The sequence below is a fragment of the Sinohyriopsis cumingii genome, chromosome 8 (assembly GCF_028554795.1).
Source record: "Sinohyriopsis cumingii isolate HCF-2022 chromosome 8, ASM2855479v2, whole genome shotgun sequence".
In the NCBI taxonomy this organism is placed as follows: Eukaryota; Metazoa; Mollusca; class Bivalvia; order Unionida; family Unionidae; genus Sinohyriopsis; species Sinohyriopsis cumingii.
Window position 1 is genome coordinate 28,660,982 of NC_142968.1, and position 12,894 is coordinate 28,673,875.

Here is a 12,894-nt window from a genome sequence, read left to right on the forward strand (position 1 = left end):
TTTTTACATAATAATATTCAACCTGTACAGTTTACGAAACACTTTAAAAAACATAAAAAGGGTTAAATTAATAAAAGTTATAAAACAAAAGACAAACATCTAATTATGTATATATAAGTACATAGTTTAGTCCTTATTCAGTGTCTTCTCTGCCCTTCTTGCCTTGTATCTTGAATTTATTAAATGGAACTTCTTTTGTCACAGTCCAGCAAAATTCTGCAAGCATTGATGGGTTCCATTTGCCCTGATAGCGTTTCTCCGTTGTTTCAATGTCTTGGTAAAATCGCTTTACGTGTTCGTCGCACACTGCTCCGCAGTTAGGGCGTAAACAAATCTAAATGAGAGTTGAAAAAATGTATCGTCAATAATATGTTGCAACCGAGGCTTATGTGTGCCTTGAAGAGGTGTTCAACCTACTAGCTGTAGTTTTCTGCCTTGTTGTTTCCGAGAAAAGTTGTTGCCACTAACTGGACGGCTTTCCATACTATCTTTTCCTTGCCACGCTGTCCATGGTAAAATGCGTCATCTGAAAGTAGTTCACAAATCTGAGGACCAACAAAGACACCTTCCTTCATCTTAGCTTCTCTCAATCTTACAATGATTCCACGCAAGTACTTGAGAGGTGCTTGTGTTTTGTCGCTCAAAGTTTATTCATCTCAAATGTTGTTTCATGTTTTTATAGGTTTCTTTCAGATGGATTGCACTGATGCTCTTTATGCTACTTCAAACTCAGTCACTGAGACAGGTGAAAAACATAACATAAATTAGATATACATAGCACAGTTAATAGTAATTGATCACAGTAATCCTCTTTTACTACTCTTTCTCTTTTTTTGATTAGGTTGACAATATATAGTTGCTCATTGTCGAACAGAAACTATATCTGAGATCCTCTGTTTGTTTATAAGGGCTGTTAGTGAAACTGAAGCCATACAAGTCCAAGTTTGTTAATTGTGAAGTAAATGAGGTCCTTATTACAAAAGGAGAACACCCGACGGTGACCAGTCGTCAATGAGCTATTAAGATGTTGTTCCGATGAGATATCGACAGGACATTCTTAATCTAGGTCGTGAAACTCCATTGACAGGTCATCTAGGATTAAATAGGACTTATCATAAGATCTTGATTCTTATTGGCCGAATACATTAAATGTGATGTTTTCTAGAACATGTAGTGTTATGTATATTTTATTTAATTATATATGATTTAATTCATATTTATTTCAATTTATTTGTTTGTCAGTTTTAATTTTATTTTTTATTTTTCTTTACATGCTGCTGTAATGTAAATTTATTCACTAGAGATGATATTTTTTCAGGAAATAGTTTGATCTTGACTGTTCGTTTGACAAAAACCAGGTGTTGATCTAAATCCAGACCTTGATTCAAAATTTGTAGCAACTACGTAAACAATTTCTATTTTTATTTTAAAATGATTGGTTGTTGTCGAGGTCATGATGAGCCTACGAGTTTAAGACGCAAACAAATTTTTTATTTGTTATTTCTTAAAGTAAAATGATTGGTTTTCGTCAGGATCACACAGGGTGTACATGACCTTTAACAAGTACATAATTTGTATGAGCTTCCAGAACATGATCACGTGACCCCCTTTTTACATGTAGAAGACGATATAGCCTATGATTTGGATAATTAATATCAGTAGAAGCTGGGCTGTTATTACCCTGGAAGTTGTATGATGTGCTATTTGGTATTATTTAAAATTACTTGGATTCAAAAGAATTAATTCTTTTTCCTGGAAAATACATGTGCTCGTGTGAAATTCTTAATCAAAGACAGTTCTTATCAGTAATCTATTTAAATTACCAAAATTGGAGTGATAATTTTTGTTTCTACAATTAACTGTAAAATTCAATACATCATATTTCACCATACGTCTTCGTCTTCCATCTTGGATTATTCGTCGGGATTCGAACTTTAAATCAGTAGAATATTTTGTTATTAGGACTATTAGAATTTTACTCTTGGAGTATTCTTGGATTATTTTTGGATTTGATTCTTAAAACCGTAAGTTTATAGTTTTTTCATTTTTACAGTATTTTCCAGGGAAATAAATTATCGTATTTTTCAATGTTTGTTGTTTTCCCTCTTTTCTGTGTTACTGTTGCTTTGCTTTTTTTTAGCCTAAACAGGTGGCATAAAACTAGGTCTTGTCAGACTTGTCAGATGACAAGAAATTTAATTAGAAGATTCCTAGAGCAACACATTTTATAATTATTTAAACTAAGGTCATAGCAAAATCTTTGTTAAATTATTTTTTACACTAATTTGTCTTTCCAAAGATGTCCACTATGATCTAAGGTAACATTATATGTCTTGAATGTTCTAGGAAGCTATGCATGAATTAGGCATCCATCGATTTAAATCTTCTGTTTACTACCTTGAGAGTCAAGAGGTTTTTAACCAGTTTTTGGACAAACTGTTCTTGGATCATTGAAGTTAATAAAAGAGAAACATTTCTCCGATGAAGATTCAATTATTAACCTTCTTGATTATGTTACTGATTTCAAATTAAAATTATCAAGTTGTGAAGTAACACGAACTAATCTTCACTCTTTATAGTCAAAACTGAAATTAAGTTATTACATAAATGCACAGGAAAGAAGCTTTCAGCCTTGTGACAAAGTTCGGACTCATTCCTCAAAACCATATTCGAGCTGAATGTTTTTGGTCCTTAAATAATTGTAAAGAACTTGAATGCCTTAATTATAGAAATAACACGCCTGGTAGGCTGAAAGAGAAATAAATTTACCCTGAAAATATGTTAAAGGAGCATGTTCATACAGATTGCACAGTTAATTATTTATGCAGTTGAGTTGTACCTGTCAAAAACAGAACGGATGCAAGCAATGTAATGCAATCATTCCATAGCGACTGTAGTTTAATTACTCTTCGGACTTCAGCAACTTTAAACAATTTGGGCCAGAAATTAAAATTTCTACAACCACAAGAAAAGAGAGAATTAAAACAGCATTTATGTGAATATAAGAACTTGTTTTCTGATGATCCAACGCTTACAAATACAATATATCATGACGTTGAGATTGTACATTTTACACTTGTGAAACAGAATTCTTACAGGATGAATCCTCTCAAGCACGAATGTTTAAAATACGAAAATTCAATATTTATTGGAGAATAGCTTACTGCACCAAGCAGAATTAGAGTGAGTTTACCATGTATACTTGTGGTTAAACAGATTACACATTCCGCATGTGTGCTGACTGTAGACAACTCAAACAATATCACAAAAAATGATTGAAGAATGTATGAATGCGATCAATAAAATTGGAAATGCTAAACATGTCACCACGTTAACCCTTGCAAATATGTCACCAAGTGTGACCTTATAAACGGGATCTGGCAAATTTCACTCACGGAAAGATTAAAAGAAATTTCGACATTTGTAACTCCAGATGGATTTTATAAGGATAAAGTGTTTCCAGTTGGTATGAAAAATTATCAACATTGCAGCGTTTAATGAATATGATATTAAATGGTCCAAATAAGTGTGACGCTTACGTCGATGTCGTCGATGTCGTCATCATCTACAACGATACCTGAAAAGATTACTTTCGGGACCATTCAGAAATTGTTTGATCGACTTAGTGACACAACTGGACGGTTAATGTAGGTAAAATTGAGTTTTGCTTGGTTGTTTCTCATTTTTGGGACACGTGGAAAAGGTAAAATTAAACCAGCATAAGGTCAAGGCAATCTCAGAATTCTAAGTGACTTTACGTAAAAAGGATTTGATGCGAATCTTAGATATGGCTGGATATTCTCGTAAACTTTGCCCCATTATTGCCCTGATATGTTTTATTTTTCTAAATCGTTGACTTTATCTGAAATCGTTTACTACAGCCTATTTGGTATCGTTATTTTCAGAAGTTTCAGAACTTTATGAATAAATAAGACATTTTCTAGAATATACACTATTGACAAGGGTAGAAGATGTTCAGATTATGGGTAAATATTCAGAACAAATATGCTATTATAAACATAATAAGCATTTAATTGAAACTTGTGGCATGTTTAGTACCACTCATGCAAGGAAGGGAAGTTTCAGGAAGCTTATTGTTTGGATTGCTCGGTCAGATTTGACATTATCTCAACCCGACTAGAGTGTTAAATAGTAATTTATCGGCTATTTGCTTTCATCTCGCGTTCATGATCTTTGAATAAAATAAATGATCCTTTATTCATTAGTGATCAGCTACCTACAACACAGGTAAAATCATTTCCGATTTTATGGTCACATTTAACCTCATTCTAATATGTTCTCTGTCACAATCTGTCAATTTGTGCAGAGTCTAATTTGCAGGGTATAACATATAAGGGTTGGTCATTTCACAAGCTTCGACAATGTGATATTATTTACTGGAACGACTTCGTTGATGAAGTTAGCATTTTTATGTACCAAAGGCTTGCAGTGGATATTTTCAGTTAGTTTTGGAGCAATGTTCTAAGCTCTACAATGATTCTCTATTCATTTTCATCGATGAAAAAAGTATCCGATACTTTAAATATGATTATAATGTGTGCAAGTCGCTGCAAAATATGCACCTTGCATTTTGTTTTCGTTCAAGCTCATGCTCCATCATAGTGGAAGATTAATAATTGGCCTAATCATCAAGCTTAGTGAACCACATATTTTTCACAACTATGCTTGCTACTTGTTATTTATCATTTATTTAGCTTTATGGAACGTTGGCGTTGGAATACAGCATCAAAATGCATGCTTTACTGTACAACATAAACGAAGTCGTTTGATGGCATATTGCAAGATTATCGATGCTGCCCATTGTATGTAATATAGACTCTCCTTTTCCTATTCTGTGTAAAAGATATCGTTCAGTAGTTGAAAATGCTTATCCAGAATTAATATGATTCAGACAAACTTTGTGGCTGGCATAATACCAACAATTAGATATGAGTATGTATACATTAATTCCTATATTTGGTGCATTATATTAATAATATGTTACTATCTCTAAGTACATTATTCCCCATTCATTTCAGTTATCAAAGATTGAGCCCATTATGTCTTACCTAGGGTATGAGGGTCTTCTACAGATATCAATGGATGGACCAGCAGCCAATTGGAAATTGTATGACTTGTTGCAGTCCCATATTTCACATTCAACAACCTTGAAAATGTTAGAAGTTGGTAGCTGTGAAAACATGTTATGCATTATGCATGTCACAGTGGCTATGCAGCAGTACCATGATATTTGGAAACTCTACCATTATACCATGATTCACTAGCAAGAAGACGCGATTTCATGGGCATTACATGATCAACTGCATTTCCATTGAAGTATTGTAAATAATAATACTAAAAGTAATAATAATAATAATAATAATAATAATAATAATAATAATGAGCACTTGGTATAATAATAATAATAATAATAATAATAATGAGCACTTGGTATAGCGCCTAATCTTTAGAAGTTATAAGCGCTTTAGAACTTTAGACAACACCAATAAGATAAGAAACGTAATACTATTATTACAAAAACAAACAACACGAAATAAGAAAAACAAAAAATAGAAAAACATAATGAGAATATTTCAGGTAGGAAACATTATTAGGTCTTTAAGTTTGTTCTTGCTGTCAAAATAAGTGATTTTTGAGAGCCCTCTTGAATGTGATCACTGTCTTTGTGTCTAAGTTCAGTGGGCAATTTATTCCACGTTGCTGGGCTCTGGTACGCAAACGAACGCTGTCCATATGACATTGTTTTCATACTTGGAATAATGAGTATACCATTGTCAGAAGAGGAGCGTAAGTATCTTGCTGGTGTGTACACACGAGTGAGGTCAGTTAGGTATGTTGGACTAGAGTTCGACAGTGAAATGTAGCACAGGGAACAAATTTTGTGTTTGATTCTGGATCGAATGGATAGCCAGTATAGGGTACAGAGCAGCGGGGAGGTGTGCTCTGATCAAGGTACTCTATGATCCGAGCAGCTGTGTTTTGAACTTTTTGAAGTTTCTGGAGTAGATATTGAGATGAACCAGACAGAATTGAGTTACAATAGTCCAGTCTTGAAAGTACTAATGAACACACAAGTGTTTTAGTGGCATCAACTGAAAGATATTTGCGAAATGAGCTGATGCGTCTCAGCTCAAGATATGCAGCCTTGCATATGTTTATGACATGCTGGTGCAATGTGAGAGTACAGTCCAGAGTAACACCTAGGTTTCGTGCTGATTGTGTGAATTTAATGTTGGTGTTGCTGATATTTATTATTTTAGGTAAAGAATGTGAATGAGAAAGCCTTTGTGTTGTGATCAGAATGGCCTCAGTTTTATCATCATTCATCTGCAACTTGTTACAAGTCATCCATGATTTCACATCAGAAATGCACCTCTCTACACCTTGGATGGTAGCATCAACTTCAGTCAGGTGGCTAGTTTTGTATATTTGCATGTCATCAGCGTACAATTGACGAGACACTGGATGATGATATATGACACTTGAGAGCGACTGAGTGTACATAATGAAGAGAACAGGTCCAGGAACAGAACCCTGTGGAACACCACAACATAGATCAACTGGGCTGGAGTGTATTCCATTTGCAGATAGAATTTGTGTCCTGTTGACCAAGTAGGACTTGAACCACAGTACGGCTGTATCATGAATGCCAAATACATGCTGGAGACGGTGAAGTAATATATCATGGTCTATTGTGTCTAATGCTGCAGACAAATCAAGGAGGGTGAGGACTGTAATCTTTCCGCTATCCAATGCAGAGAGAATGTCATTAACTATTTTTAGAAGATTAGTTTCAGTACTGTGGCAAGGGCGATATGCAGATTGTACATTGCTAAAAAGACTGTTTGAATTCAGATGAGATACAATCTGGGACAGAACAACCTTTTCTAAGATTTTTAAAATGAAGGAGAGATTAGAAACTGGGCGGTAGTTCTTTAAATCGTTATGGTCGAGTGTTGGTTTCTTCAGCAGAGGCTTTACAATGGCAGTTTTGAAAAATGAGGGGAATTCCCCAGATGAGAGAAAGGTATTAATAACATCAGTTAGTGAAGGCAATACTGGATCTAAGCACTCAAGCAGCAGTGATGTTGGAATTGGATCAAGTTCACATGACTTTGGTGCACTCTTCATCACGATTGTCCGTACGAAATCCATAGAGACAGGTTCAAATGCTGCTAATGGTTGTCGCTCAAATTCTGTATCCCAACTGTATGGTGACGACGAATCAATTGAAAGTGTTGTGCCAAGCTTATCTCTAATGGTTTGTTCTTTGTCACGGAAACAATTTGCAAACATATCAGAAAGGTTGACTGGAGAGAAGGTCGTTGGAAGTGGTGTTTGTTTGTTCCTTGACATTAGCTTGTTAGTAATCTCGGAGAGCTCTTTGCAGCTGTACCTTTCCATGATCTTAGTAGTGTAGTGGGCTGATTACGCTGCATGAACTTTATTTTTGACGTTCTTCTTCGCGACTTCATAGATTTGCTTATGAATAGTGAATCTGGTGGAAAGCCAGAGCCTCTCAGCTTTACGGCGGTCTCTTTTAGCAGTGCGAAGCTGGTCCCTAACACTGCTATACCATGAAGAACACTTTTTAATTGATTCTCTGCACTTGTTAATTTGGGCATGTTTGTCAAGTAATGAACGCAGACAGTTATCGAGTTGTTCTGCGGTAGGAGGTAAGCAAGTTGTTAGGTTAGCTTGGATGTCGTGCATTAATTTGGTTCTATTTATCATACGGAGGTTTCTCTTACAGGTATATGAATTTTTGTTTGGTTTACTAGATGTATAGTTAGTTATACAGTCTATTTAACTTTTTTAATTCACTTCACTTCTGAAAGATATTTTTATATAACTTACTTGGTATTAACACAAATTTAAGTTCTGATTGCTACCTCATTTGTTTTTATTTTTGTTGTATTTCAGTTAGTTTATTTTCATTATTTTCTGTTTTAATCTAACCGAATACGATTTCCTTTGTTTCAGGTGGCTCGACAATGTTGAACCAGCGGAGAGGGTCATTTTTTTGTTGCCTCGTCTCACTGAATTTTGTTCAGCTGTAAAGAATAAAAAGATAACATCACCAACCCACAAGTCCTTTAATTATGTTCTTGGTGTTGTTGGGGATCCTCTGATTAAAGCTAAACTGCAGTTCTTTGTAACTATTGCCAGAATCGCACAACCCTTTTCGGAGGCTTACTAAATGGATAAACATGTGCTTCCATTCCTTGCCACAGACCTGGGAGTTTTAGTGAAATACTTCATGTCACGTTACATGAAACCTGAAATCATGTCTAAGACAAAGTCTGTGACAGCACTAGTAAGCATCAGTTTTGATACTAAAGATAATTTGCCTCAAGCAGGACAAAGTTAATGTTGGCTTGTTAGCTAGACAAACATTATTGAAGGAAGGAGCTATAGACAGAGATATATTTGCTTTCAGAACAGCGTACAGAGGCTTTATGATTGCAATGGTAAAGAAGCTGTTTGAGAAATCACCTCTGAAACATCCCTTGGTGAAAAACATGTCTTGGGCTGATCCTTGACATAAGCAATCAGAGTCACATAAAGGAAAGGGACAAGCAAAACTCCGTAGGGTCCTTATAATAATGTGTGAGAAGTAGAGACCAGATGTGATGAATCAGTATAGAAAATTAGTGGACGAAGTCATCCACTACACAATCATCCCTTGAAATCATTCATTAGAAGAGATGACAGCCTTGATGAAGTGTTTTATTCCGCCCTTTCCAAAAGAAATGAATATGTTGAACTTTGGAAAGTTCTCCAAAAAATATTGTTCTTGTCACATGGGCAGGCAACAGTGTTAAGAGGAGTTTCTACGAATAAACAAGTATATGTTGAGAACTTCAGCAGATAATAACTTAGAGATCAAATGCTAATCAGTGACACAATGAGAAAAGCAGCTGGACCTTTGGAAACCATCATTATCAATGAAACGATGGCATATGCCTCCTCTGCAAGACATAAGTACCATGCCTATCTGCATAAGAAGAAAGCAGAGGAGGAGCATGAGGAGAAAATCAGGAATGGAAAGAAACGGGAGTTAGCCATGGATGAAGTGGAAGAACTGAAAGCCAGAAAGCAGTGTCTCGAAGCCTCTGTTCATGAGGCAGAAGAAGGAGAGTTAAAAGGACTCATTGTGCTTGTCACAGAGTCAAATGCTCTTAGGAGAAGAGCAGAGGAACCGATGACAGCAGTGGCTTCTTTTTCCAAAACGAGTGAAGAGAAAAAAACAGCAACTATAATATTACATTTACAGCAGTGCTGGTGGCTGTTAAGAGAACGATTTTGTTTAATTAAATATGATGCATAAGCTACATAATTCTGAAATAACAATGAATGTTAACCTATGTTCTGGATCATTATAAAGCATTATTAGGAACTTTATTATAGTTTGAATTTAATCATTAAGCAATATTGTAGCATTCTGCATTTATTTTTTTCTCATAAAACATAACTTGTATAAAAATTGTTAGCGAAAATAAGTCTTGGAAATCTATGTTTGTGGTCTTTGAAAGTTTGGGAAAATTCTTTGAATTTATCATTCAAAATTCTGTATGAACCCTAGATAGTGTGGGTTACTTGGTGCAAGTTTCTGTTTCAATGTTTTTATCCAGTCAAAAATAAATTCTCTCTCACTCCAGATTTCTGCATATTTTGTCCCGTGGACATGAGAGAAGACAGAGAAACGGAAAAAATAAAGAATTGCGATTACATTGTGTACCATGTTAAATTCATTTAGAAAGCGGGGATTATTATCAATTTGTATCGTTATTTTCTAGCGTCACTAATGAATAATGAGTGGACAGTCATTATTGATCTATATGAATAGTCCCAACAGTACACAGTTCCAAACATGTTTATGCATGCGCATTGTTGCACCATGGGCGGATCACAATTTAATATACCAGTAATATTGCTTTATTTTAATTTTCAGTGTAATATTTGATTCCGAATAATTTCTTGAATGCATACAGCTAATAATGTTAATAATTTAATATAAAGCCCTCATATAGCAATATATAAAATGTCAGCAAAGCAAAGGGTTTCATGTAGAAAAAGCAGCAGGTGTAACGAAACTCATTCGGAAATCAAAATTCTCTACTGTTGGAGTAGGTTTTAAAGATTATTTTATCCGAAACTATTGAAAATGACATATGCAAGAAGCACATAGTGAATACAATACATAATTAGTATACCAAACATTGTTCCATAAATGAATGAAATCATGAATGAGTACTGGTGACAGAAATATGTGTACTTGTAAATCCTCAAAAAGAGAGAGTGATAGAGACGTCTAGACAATGAAGCAAATACATCTAATTTCGAATGCATTATACACATATTTACATATGTATTATATTTAAAAAGCTTGTATGAAACTTGTGTTTTCTGCTTCCTTCTTTAGAAGCTTTAGAAGCTGGCTATGAAAAAGGAGGAGTCGAAACGTCTATACAAATAAGCAGACACGTTTTATAGTTTTGGGTATAACGTATCTCCCATGTATTATTTCGTATATTTTTATCTTTTGCAGAGGAAATTTTTCATGTGACATCGTCAATAGAACAGAACCAAAATAGAGAATCTACTGGCAAAAGTATAAAAAAAATAGTTCCGTTTTCTTTCCAAATATCCTCGTATATTTCTAGTACAGAAAATAAGTATGCATTAACATATCTCTGTATTTAAGGTTGAATTTTATTCACACATCTCTATCTCTCTTTTTTTTCTCTCTCTCTCTCTCTTTGTATATATATATATATATATATATATATATATATATATATATATATATATATATATATATATATATATATATATATATATATATATATATATATATATATATATATATATATATATATATATATATATATATATATATATATATATATATATATATATATATTTATATTTATATATGTGGGTAGATTGGTATGAATATGCTTATTGTATAGCTGTATACATGCATATCTGCATGTAGGATTACAATACTATTCTGGGCGTTATTCTAAGTACACCAAATAGCAATAATTACCACATCTGTATTACAGAATGATGATATAATTAGATGTTACAAATGAGGAGATGTGTACCATCTTTATGCATTTTAGATGTAGATAACTGAATAAATGTACATATAATAATAGTTTGTCGCATTTTATTTTAATGTCATGTGTGTCCGTTATTCCAGTGCGCATGCAAGAACTATCAATACATGACTATTATTTTAAAAAGGGCTAACAAATTACAATCACTCTGTTTTATGTAATATTTGGTGTGCGGATTATGCTTAGACGAATATTATGCTCCTAACTAAAGTCTTTCGTTTATTGAATCACCTACTAGCAACAGCTCATATCCGCTAAGACCTTCATATTGCCTTACAAGGTTCATAACCAGAGGAATATATGAATGTAGGTGTCTGGAACCCAAGATCAAAATTGTGTCTGGTTACACAGTCATCTGACGATAGCTCCCTATAATACAACGAAATAATATAAACAATACTGACTATAATTCTAACAGCGCAAATGAGATATTACAGCTTCCTTTTTGAAACCCATATAATAATCTAGTCAAATGGTAATTGTTAAGACTGTATGGCCTTAAACTCAGTAACATAAAAGTAAAAGCCAACAAGTTCAAAGTCAACAATAATTCATATTTCTAAAACGCAAGGCAACATTTTTATAGGAACGTATGGTATTGTCGATCAAATCCCAAATGACACTGCAAATTATATCACAAGTCCAACATTTACAATATGCCCAATGAATTCTAGTGTTGAATGTGCTGAGGTGTCAACAATTTTAAATGATATCATGTGTCAACATTCTTAATGTATTATAATGATATAGGCCTGAATTTCCATGAATAAATTCACTTAAACCCCAAAATCGTGGTTTTATCCTAAATGTCAACGAGAACTTTGTAATTCCAATGAATAATTTAACTAAATATATCTCTCAAATTAAATCTGAACACAATTAAAATTAAACACGTAATACATAATCTCCTTGCTTTCAACCTTTTATTTGAATCAACTCTTGACTACGTCGCCGCAAAAACCTTTTCTGATAAAAATAAAACACCTTATTAGAATATTACACCAAACTGTAAACACGTTGTTTTTAGAATCTTCAAATGGCAGAATCAAGGCTATATTTTGAATTCAGATACAAAAAAAGCCTATCTGTAGCTTACTAACAGGACAAATAGCAGCGACGCAGCAAGACTATACCCGCGGTCATCAATTTAAATTTGATGGGAATAAGGAATTTTGAACGATTCAACTAAATATGCAATATGTTCGGCCCTGATTATTTTTAAATATTTTTCAATTTTGAAAATGATGGTCAGGTACAAATAAAATAATAACGTTCAGTTTAATTTTAATTTTCAATATTCCATATCAGACAGCGCAATTTTCGTTTCCGCTATAAAATTATATCGCATAGATTAAAACCTGAATATGTTTAAAAGTAAGAATCTCGAAAGATGGCTCAAGTTTTACAAATCCCTGACATTTAAGGAAGTGAAGTTTCACAAAAACGAACACCTCGATAATGTTAAGATTATAGTGAGAGTAAGTTTAAATAGATTTTGAAAGGAACAGTGATCTGCTGGAAAGTAAAGATACTGATACGATCTAAGTCAATCTGCCCATTCACGGATGGAAAAGATAAAATCAATAATAACAGTTGCTTCAAATAATTACCAAAGTGATATGTAATTCAATGCAATAGAGTGGTCTAGACGTTTGCCTTGCTAGGTTATACATTTTTTAACCTTTCCGCTATATAAACAATAAAGGTCAAACATAAAAACTATATTTTGGTGATAAATATACGC